The sequence below is a fragment of the Manihot esculenta genome, chromosome 15, assembly GCF_001659605.2.
Source record: "Manihot esculenta cultivar AM560-2 chromosome 15, M.esculenta_v8, whole genome shotgun sequence".
NCBI classification, from domain to species: domain Eukaryota; kingdom Viridiplantae; phylum Streptophyta; class Magnoliopsida; order Malpighiales; family Euphorbiaceae; genus Manihot; species Manihot esculenta.
Window position 1 is genome coordinate 16851411 of NC_035175.2, and position 9848 is coordinate 16861258.

A 9848-nucleotide genomic window follows, 5' to 3' on the forward strand; every position below is an offset into this window, starting at 1 on the left:
TGGGTACAACCTGGACTTTCTCTTACATAGTGCCAGGGACGTGGAATGGGTACAACCTGGACTTCCATACCATATCATGCCGTAACATCATCATACCATATGAGGACTAAAGGATCATCCAATAACCAATCCACATCAGCATCATAAATGCAATGCAACATATTCGTGATTTCTAATGCAAACAACCTAATTCATCACATGGCATTCATGATGCATGAACATGCTCAACTGTATAATTCATTTGCTTTAAAACATAAAAGTTTATTCTACTCACCTCTTGGCTAGCTCTGACAAAGACTGAAGCAGCTAACTCACTGCTGGGGTCCTCGGTTCCTCGGGTCCGAACCTACACAGGTGGACTCAAATGAGGGACCAAACAACTAGAACATAACTCTAAAAACATCCCCCAAAACCCCCCCTAAAACACCTCAAAACAATCATGCAAAAACATGCAAAGGAAGGCTGGACAGGGCACTTTCGGTGGCAGGTTCGGCGGCCGAAAGTCCCTCCAGAGCCGAAAGTCAGGCAGGTTCGGCGGCACCTTCGGCGGCCGAAACTCCCAGACAGAGACGAAACTCATGCATGTTCGGCGGCACTTTCGGCGGCCGAAACTCCCAGACAGAGACGAAAGTCTCCTTTCGGGGGCAAGCTTCGGCAGCCGAAGGCTGCTTCCACAAGAGGGTTCGGCGGCCGAAAGTTCCTTCGGCTGCCGAACCTCGTTTCTCCCAAAGGGCAGAAACTCAGCTCTTCTATGCATATTTGCCTCCAAAATTTCCAACATACAAATAACTCATTCAAATCGTGCAAATATACATACATTGGCTCCTAGGGGCTTTAAACTAACTTAAACCCCAACTACAACACACAATAACAACACATTGCTCAAAAACACAACATAAACTCAAAAACCTAACTATTAGCTAAACATGCATTCTACCCCATAGATCTTTCATAAAACTTATTTTAAACATGAAATGAGCTTAAGATCGACTCTTACCTCTTGAAGATCGAGGGAGAGACGTCCTAAACTCGGAGGTGGGAGAGATTTGAGTTCTTGAACCTTAAAGCTCCAAAACTTGCTCAAAACTTGAAAATCTTCAAAACAAGATGAAAACTTGTGAAAATCGTGAAAGATTTGAAGGAAAGAACTCAAGGATGGTGAGGAACAGCGGAAGGGCTCACCTTGGCCGAAAATGGGGAGAAAGCTCGCCCATTTCGGCTAAGGGGCTCTTTTATAGTGGCTGGCCAGGCCACATTCGGGAGCCGAACGTGCCCCCGCATGCATGCCATGTTCGGCGGCCGAACCTGGGCTTCCCTCACTTATGCTTTCGGGGGCCTAAGGCTCACCCGAAAAGCATGCATGTTCGGCGGCCGAACTTTGAGTTTCGGCGGCCGAACCTGAGTTTCCTCTAAGGGTGTTTTTATTCCAAAAGCTCATTTCCTCTTTACTTAAAATCATCAAAAACATTAAAACATTTCATGAAAACATGGTTTTACCCCTTCTAGAGGTCTCCGACATCCGAGATTCCACCGGACGGTAGGAATTCTGATACCGGAGTCTAGCCGGGTATTACATTCTCCCCCCCTTAAGAACATTCGTCCCCGAATGTTCCTCAACTAGCACATAGCATGGCATACACATAACATACACATAAAACACATAAAACTCACAAGGAACTAACCTTAGAAAAGATAAGGGTATTGCTGGAGCATGGACTCCCGTGTCTCCCAGGTGCACTCTTCCATATTGTGGTGGTTCCATAGGACTTTCACCATCGGGATTTCCTTATTTCTCAGCTTTCTGATCTGGGTGTCTATGATCCGCACTGGCTGCTCAACATAGGTGAGATCCTCTTGGACCTCCACATCAGGCTCACTAAGAACCTTGCCCGGATCTGACACAAATTTCCTCAACATTGAAACATGGAAAACCGGATGGATTCTTGCCATTGAAGCAGGCAAATCTAGCTTGTACGACACATTCCCAATCTTCTGCAAGATTTCAAAGGGTCCGATGTATCGTGGGGCTAGTTTACCTTTCTTCCCAAAATGAACCACTCCTTTCATTGGAGACACCTTGAGCAATACCAGATCCCCCTCCTGAAACTCTACCTGCCATCTGCGGATGTCTGCATAACTTTTCTGTCTGCTTGCAGTAGTCTTGATTCTCTCTCTGATTATGGGTACCACCCTGCTGGTGATCTCTACTAGCTCAGGCCCTACCAAGGCCTTTTCTCCAACTTCCTCCCAGCAAACAGGTGACCTGCACTTCCTCCCATATAAAGCTTCATATGGAGCCATCCCGATGCTAGCATGATGGCTGTTATTGTAGGCAAACTCCACCAAAGGTAGATGCTGCCTCCAAGAACCGCCAAAGTCCAGCACACACATTCTAAGCATATCCTCGATAGTCTGGATGGTCCTTTCTGACTGTCCGTCAGTTTGGGGGTGGAAGGCAGTACTAAAATCCAACCTAGTACCCATGGCATTCTGCAGACTCCGCCAAAACCTGGAGGTGAACTGGGGCCCTCTATCAGACACTATTGAAACAGGAACCCCATGCAGCCTGACGATCTCATCCACATACACCTGCGCCAACTTGTCCACAGAATAGCCACTCCTGATAGGGATGAAGTGAGCAGATTTGGTGAGTCTGTCCACAATCACCCATATGGAGTCCAATCTGTTGGACATCGCCGGTAACCCCACTACGAAGTCCATAGCTATCTTCTCCCATTTCCACTCTGGAATAGGTAGCGGGTTAAGCATTCCAGCCGGCTTCTGATGTTCCAGCTTCACCCTCTGACACACTTCGCAGGCTGACACAAACTGTGCCACTTCTTTCTTCATCGCTGGCCACCAATAAACTTTCTTCAAATCTTGATACATCTTGGTGGCTCCGGGGTGAACGCTGTATCTTGCATTATGAGCCTCTCTCATAATGTCTCCCTTTAGCCCTATGTCATCTGGTACACACAATCGACGCCCATAGCGGAGGATCCCCTTACTGTCAAATCTGAACTCAATATCCTTGCCTGACTGAACAGTCCTGGCAATCTTCACTAACTCTGAGTCCTCATGCTATTTCTGAGCCACTTGCTCCAGAAACACAGGTGTCACTCTCATTTGGGCCACTAAAGCACCGGTACCAGATAACTCCAACTGTAGACCTTCCTCAATGAGCTTGTAAAATTCCTTCACCACTGGTCTCCTCTCTGCCGTGATGTGGGATAGACTGCCTAGTGACTTCCGGCTTAGGGCGTCTGCCACGACATTCGCCTTACCCGGATGATACTGAATCTTGCAATCATAGTCACTCAGCAGCTCTACCCATCTCCTCTGTCTCAAGTTCAAATCTCTTTGACTCAGGATGTACTGCAGGCTTTTATGATCTGTAAAGATCTCACATTTTACCCCATAGAGGTAGTGCCTCCACATCTTGAGTGCAAAGATTACTGCTGCCATCTCTAGGTCATGCGTGGGGTAATTCAACTCATGCTTCTTCAGCTGCCTAGAAGCATAAGCAATCACCCTCTCATTCTGCATCAGTACACAACCCAGTCCCACACGGGACGCATCACAAAAGACTGTAAAGTCCTCATCACTAGATGGCAGAGCTAAAACTGGTGCTGAAGTCAACCTCTTCTTAAGCTCTTCAAAACTCTCTTCGCACTGGTCGGTCCACAAAAACTTCTGATTCTTCCTGGTTAGTCTGGTCAGAGGAGCTGCTATTTTCGAGAAGTCCTGAATGAACCTCCTGTAGTAACCTGCCAAACCCAGGAAACTCCTTATCTCCGTCACTGAAGTGGGTCTAGGCCAGTTAGCCACAGTTTCTGTCTTCTTGGGGTCCACCTCTATCCCATTCTCTGACACTACATGCCCCAAGAACGAAATGCTCCTCAGCCAGAACTCACACTTAGAGAACTTGGCATACAAGCCATGTTCTCTCAAGGTCTGCAAAACCAACCGCAGATGATGGGCATGCTCCTCTGCATTCCTGGAATACACCAAGATATCATCTATGAAGACAATAACAAAGTGATCCAGGTATTGACTAAACACTCTATTCATGAGATCCATGAATGCTGCAGGGGCGTTGGTTAACCCGAACGGCATTACAAGGAACTCAAAATGCCCATATCTGGTCCTGAAGGCTGTCTTCGGCACATCCTCTTCCCTTATCCTTAGCTGATGGTACCCCGATCTCAGATCTATTTTGGAGAAACAACCTGCTCCGGCTAGCTGGTCAAATAGATCGTCGATCCTAGGCAACGGGTACTTGTTCTTGGTAGTGACTTTGTTCAACTGCCTGTAGTCAATACAAAGTCTAAGGGATCCATTCTTCTTTCTCACGAACAAAACTGGTGCACCCCAAGGTGAAGTGCTCGATCGGATGAAGCCCTTTTCTACCAACTCTTGCAACTGTTCTTTCAATTCTTTCAACTCAGCTGGAGCCATCCTGTAGGGAGGGATAGAGATCGGTCGGGTTCCAGGCATCAGTTCTATCTCGAACTCTATCTCCCTAGCAGGTGGTAAACCTGACAGCTCGTCTGGGAAGACGTCTAGAAACTCTCTAACCACTGGCACCGAGGCGGGCTCTCTAACCTGACTGCTAAGCTCTCTCACATGAGCCAAATACCCCTGACATCCCTTCCTAAGCAACCTATGAGCCTGAAGAGCTGATATCAGACCTCTAGGTGTACCCCTCCTGTCTCCCCTGAAGTGAAGAGCTGATATCAGACCTCTAGGTGTACCCCTCCTGTCTCCCCTGAAGACGACCTCTGATCCATCCTGACCTCTGAACTTGACTACCTTGTCCCTGCAGTCCAAGGTAGCACCATGGGTAGATAACCAGTCCATCCCTAGAATGACTTCAAAATCTGTCAAATCTAGAACCACCAGGTCGGCGGACAAGCATCTTCCCTCAACAAACACAGGACTACACTGGCAGACTGACTCTGCCACCGATGGATCACACTTGGGTCCACTGACCTAGAGAGGACACTCTAACTCAGAGATCATCAACCCCAACCTCTGGACGGCTCTCGGAGCAATAAAAGAATGAGATGCACCAGGGTCCATCAAGGCATACACATCTGAACAACCAATGACTAAGTTTCCTGCCACCATGGTGTTAGATGCATCTGCCTCCTGTTGAGTCATTGTGAAGATCCGTGCTGGAGCTGATGGACCTTCACCTCGGAAACCCGCTGAAGAAGAGGCTGCCCCTCTCCCTCTGCCTCTGCCACTGGCCTGAGTCATGGCTGGAGCTGCTGGCTGAGCCACACTACCAGAAGCTGTCTGCTGAGACTGTGCTCCAAAAGCTGCCCTAGGACACTCCCGAGCCATGTGTCCCTCTTGCCCGCATCTGAAGCAGGCTGCTGTCCCAGCTCGGCAAACTCCCCTGTGTGGCCTACTACACTTTGCACAGACTGCATTATCCGCACCAGAGCTAGAGCCACTCCCTAGTCCCAGACTAGACTTGACCTTGTTCCAAAACTTGTTCTTCTTGGGATTTCTAGTGGTGTTGCTCCACTTTTTGCTACCTGAAGCTGCTGCACTCAGAGAAGAAGAGCCTGGGGTCTTGGAACCAGAAGGCTATGCCACAGACTGTCTGACTGCTCCCTGAACGATGGCACTGGCCTCCATTTTCCGGGCCATATCCACTATGGCATGGAAGCTCTCCCTATCTGCTGACTGGATCAAGGAGGAATATCTGGAGTGGAGTTTCATGATATACCTCCTTGACCTTTTCTGATCTGAGTCAAGATTTTGCCCTGCAAATGGCAACAGCTCCAAGAATCTGTCTGTGAACTCCTCTACACTCATATCATCGGTCTGCCTCAACTGCTCAAACTCTATCATCTTCAGCTCCCTTGAACTATCTGGGAAAGCCCATCCTGCAAACTCGTTTGCAAACTCCTCCCAAGACATGCTGTCTACTCTGGGGTTCACATAATTCTTGAACCACTCTCGTGCCTTCTTACACTTAAGAGTGAACCCAGCCATCTGAATGGCTCTACTGTCATCAGCCCCAATCTCATCTGTAATCACCTTAACCCTTTCCAGATACACAAATGGGTCATCCCCTTTTTCATACTGAGGAGCACCCAGTTTCATGTAGTTGGTCATCTTGACCTTGCTCCCACTGGCTGAGCTAGGTCTAGAAGGTCGGGTAGCTGGGGCTGCTGGTTCTGTAGGTGGTGGAGGTGGTGCAACATTTTCTGAGGTAGGGTTTGCTGGATTTGGATAGTAAGGTGGAGGTGGATACATTGGGTACTGTGAATATGGTGGGTAGTAGGGTGGGTATGGCATCTGTGTGGGATAAGGGGTGAAGCTAGGGTAATCCGATGTACCTCCCATCGAATACCCGGGGTTTTGTGAGAAGTGTGGGTAGTGGGGTGGCTGAACAAATCCCGAGGCCTGAGTGCCTCCTTGGGACTCTCCCATTCCCTCTTCTGACATGCTAACTCCCAGACTGCCATCCCTCCTTTGCTCTACATCCATATCATCCCCCATGTCCTCCGGCATTCCACCCTGAACTGTTCCTCTGACTGATCTGCTTCTACCCAGATCCAAAGACCTTCTAGGGTCTCTTACTGCTCTTTCTCTGTTAGACCTACTAGACATTGCCCTAAGCAATGTAGGAGGACGGGCGCTCATGCCCTCATCCTCAGGTGGCACTCCAGTCAATCTTGCTGATCGACGAGTTCCCCTCATCCTATTTTCTGAAAGGTAGCACATAACAAGCAAACATTAGCATCATATGGTTCATGTGGGCACACATGAACCCTCATCACATACATCACATATCATTAATGCACATGCATATAATCATGGCATTTCACATCATCATGCAAGATAGGACTCCACATCCTATCCTAGTGGACATGATCTTCCTATTGTGCTTGACCTTCTATAACCTCTATGAGCCCGACACTCTAGGTCCGACCATATGAACCTAGGGCTCTAATACCATTCTGTAACGACCCGAAAATCGGACCGCTACCGGCGCTAGGATCCAGATCGGCTTAAGACCGCCGGGACCCGTAGCAAGCCTGACATGTAACCTGTAAACCTGTTTAATCCCATACATGATCAACAACATACATAAAAATTAAAACTTTTCTTTCATACATTCTATCATATGCCAAACTCAACCTGTGCATGCACTGAACATAATCATCATCATAAACTTGACCCCTCTATGGGATCTCATCAAGGCCCCCAATGGGTGGCATAACATGTGTTGAGTTGGCTAACATAGTCATCAATAAACATAAGATCATGTAATAAAAAGGGATTACAACATCTATAGGGTCAAGCACAACTTCTAATCCTCAATATCATTATACATAACATAACTATTCAGTTATACATCATCTTACAATTTGTCATGTCCACTTTCTAACTATTACAATTACAAGACTTTACTCTTCTTGACTTCTCTGTCTAGCCCGTACCTGCAATCCTGGGGGATTAGGGAAAAGGGGTGAGCTACTAGAGCCCAGTGAGCAGAATAATAGAAAACAACATTTAAATCTCATGCCATCATGTAATGCAACACATCACAACAAATCACATCTCGGATGGTATTGTCACCAATAGTCCTCTACATTCCAAAGTGCCGGGACGTAGAATGGGTACAATCGGTCTTTCTCTTAACATAACATATCATGCATACCAATGTGCCAGGGACGTAGAATGGGTACAACCTGGACTTTCTCTTACATAGTGCCAGGGACGTGGAATGGGTACAACCTAGACTTCCATACCATATCATGCCGTAACATCATCATACCATATGAGGACTAAAGGATCATCCAATAACCAATCCACATCAACATCATAAATGCAATGCAACATATTCGTGATTTCTAATGCAAACAACCTAATTCATCACATGGCATTCATGATGCATGAACATGCTCAACTGTATAATTCATTTGCTTTAAAACATAAAAGTTTATTCTACTCACCTATTGGCTAGCTCTGACAAAGACTGAAGCAGCTAACTCACTGCTGGGGTCCTCGGTTCCTCGGGTCCAAACCTACACAGGTGGACTCAAATGAGGGACCAAACAACTAGAACATAAATCTAAAAAATCCCCCAAAAACCCCCAAAAACACCTCAAAACAATCATGCAAAAACATGCAAAGGAAGGCTGGACAGGGCACTTTCGGCGGCAGGTTCGGCGGCCGAAAGTCCCTCCAGAGCCGAAAGTCAGGCAGGTTCGGCGGCACCTTCGGCGGCCGAAACTCCCAGACAGAGACGAAACTCATGCATGTTCGGCGGCACTTTCGGCGGCCGAAACTCCCAGAAAGAGACGAAAGTCTCCTTTCGGGGGCAAGCTTCGGCAGCCGAAGGCTGCTTCCACAAGAGGGTTCGGCGGCCGAAAGTCCCTTCGGCTGCCGAACCTGGTTTCTCCCAAAGGGCAGAAACTCAGCTCTTCTATGCATATTTGCCTCCAAAATTTCCAACATGCAAATAACTCATTCAAATCGTGCAAATATACATACATTGGCTCCTAGGGGCTTCAAACTAACTTAAACCCCAACTACAACACATAATAACAACACATTGCTCATAAACACAACATAAACTCAAAAACCTAACTATGAGCTAAACATGCATTCTACCCCATAGATCTTGCATAAAACTTATTTTAAACATGAAATGAGCTTAAGATCGGCTCTTACCTCTTGAAGATCGAGGGAGAGACGTCCTAAACTCGGAGGTGGGAGAGATTTGAGTTCTTGAACCTCAAAGCTCCAAAACTTGAAAATCTTCAAAACAAGATGAAAACTTGTGAAAATCGTGAAAGATTTGAAGGAAAGAACTCAAGGATGGTGAGGAACGGCGGAAGGGCTCACCTTGGCCGAAAATGGGGAGAAAGCTCGCCCATTTCGGCTAAGGGGCTCTTTTATAGTGGCTGGCCAGGCCACATTCGGGAGCCGAACGTGCCCCCGCATGCATGCCATGTTCGGCGGCCGAACTTGAGGTTCGGCGGCCGAACCTGGGCTTCCCTCACTTATGCTTTCGGGGGCCTAAGGCTCACCCGAAAAGCAGGCATGTTCGGCGGCCGAACTTTGAGCTTCGGCGGCCGAACCTGAGTTTCCTCCAAGGGTGTTTTTATTCCAAAAACTCATTTCCTCTTTACTTAAAATCATCAAAAACATTAAAACATTTCATGAAAACATGGTTTTACCCCTTTTAGAGGTCTCCGACATCCGAGATTCCACCGGACGGTAGGAATTCCGATACCGGAGTCTAGCCGGGTATTACAGTGGCAGAGCTGAGAAAAGAGACCGACTTATCGTGGGGAGTGAGGCTAGGCTGGGAGGATGTCCCCTTGGGTTGCCACGACCTGCCCCAACTAAGCCTTACCGAGCAGGTGGGGTATCTTCGACTGACTTCTGTTGACAAGAAGTATGATGTCGAGAAGTGTATGTTCGTGTCTAATCTTAGGGATATCCGAGACACGGGTATAGTGCTTTGTTTAGCAATTCTGCTTTTTCCTCATAAATGATATTAGAAAGTACGCTAATTTTTTTTGGTTTTGTGTTTTTTGGCAGCTTCCGACGTTGAGATGGACCAGATCAAGCCTCCAAAGAACTTAGTTCTGTCTCGGGAAAGCATGAACGCCGCCTTAGATGCCCTTCGGGCTGGGCGTCGCGTGTCTGAGGCTGCTGAAGAGGTGGCCAGATTGTTTCTTCTAAGAGGATTAGCCGACCTCTTGTCAGAGCTTCCTCTAGAGCTCCTAAGCCGAGCTCCCACGGTGCTAGATCCTCTCGGCCGTCTGGCCGTGGTAGGTCAGCCACTGCTCTGAAACTTGTTCAGGAGGCTA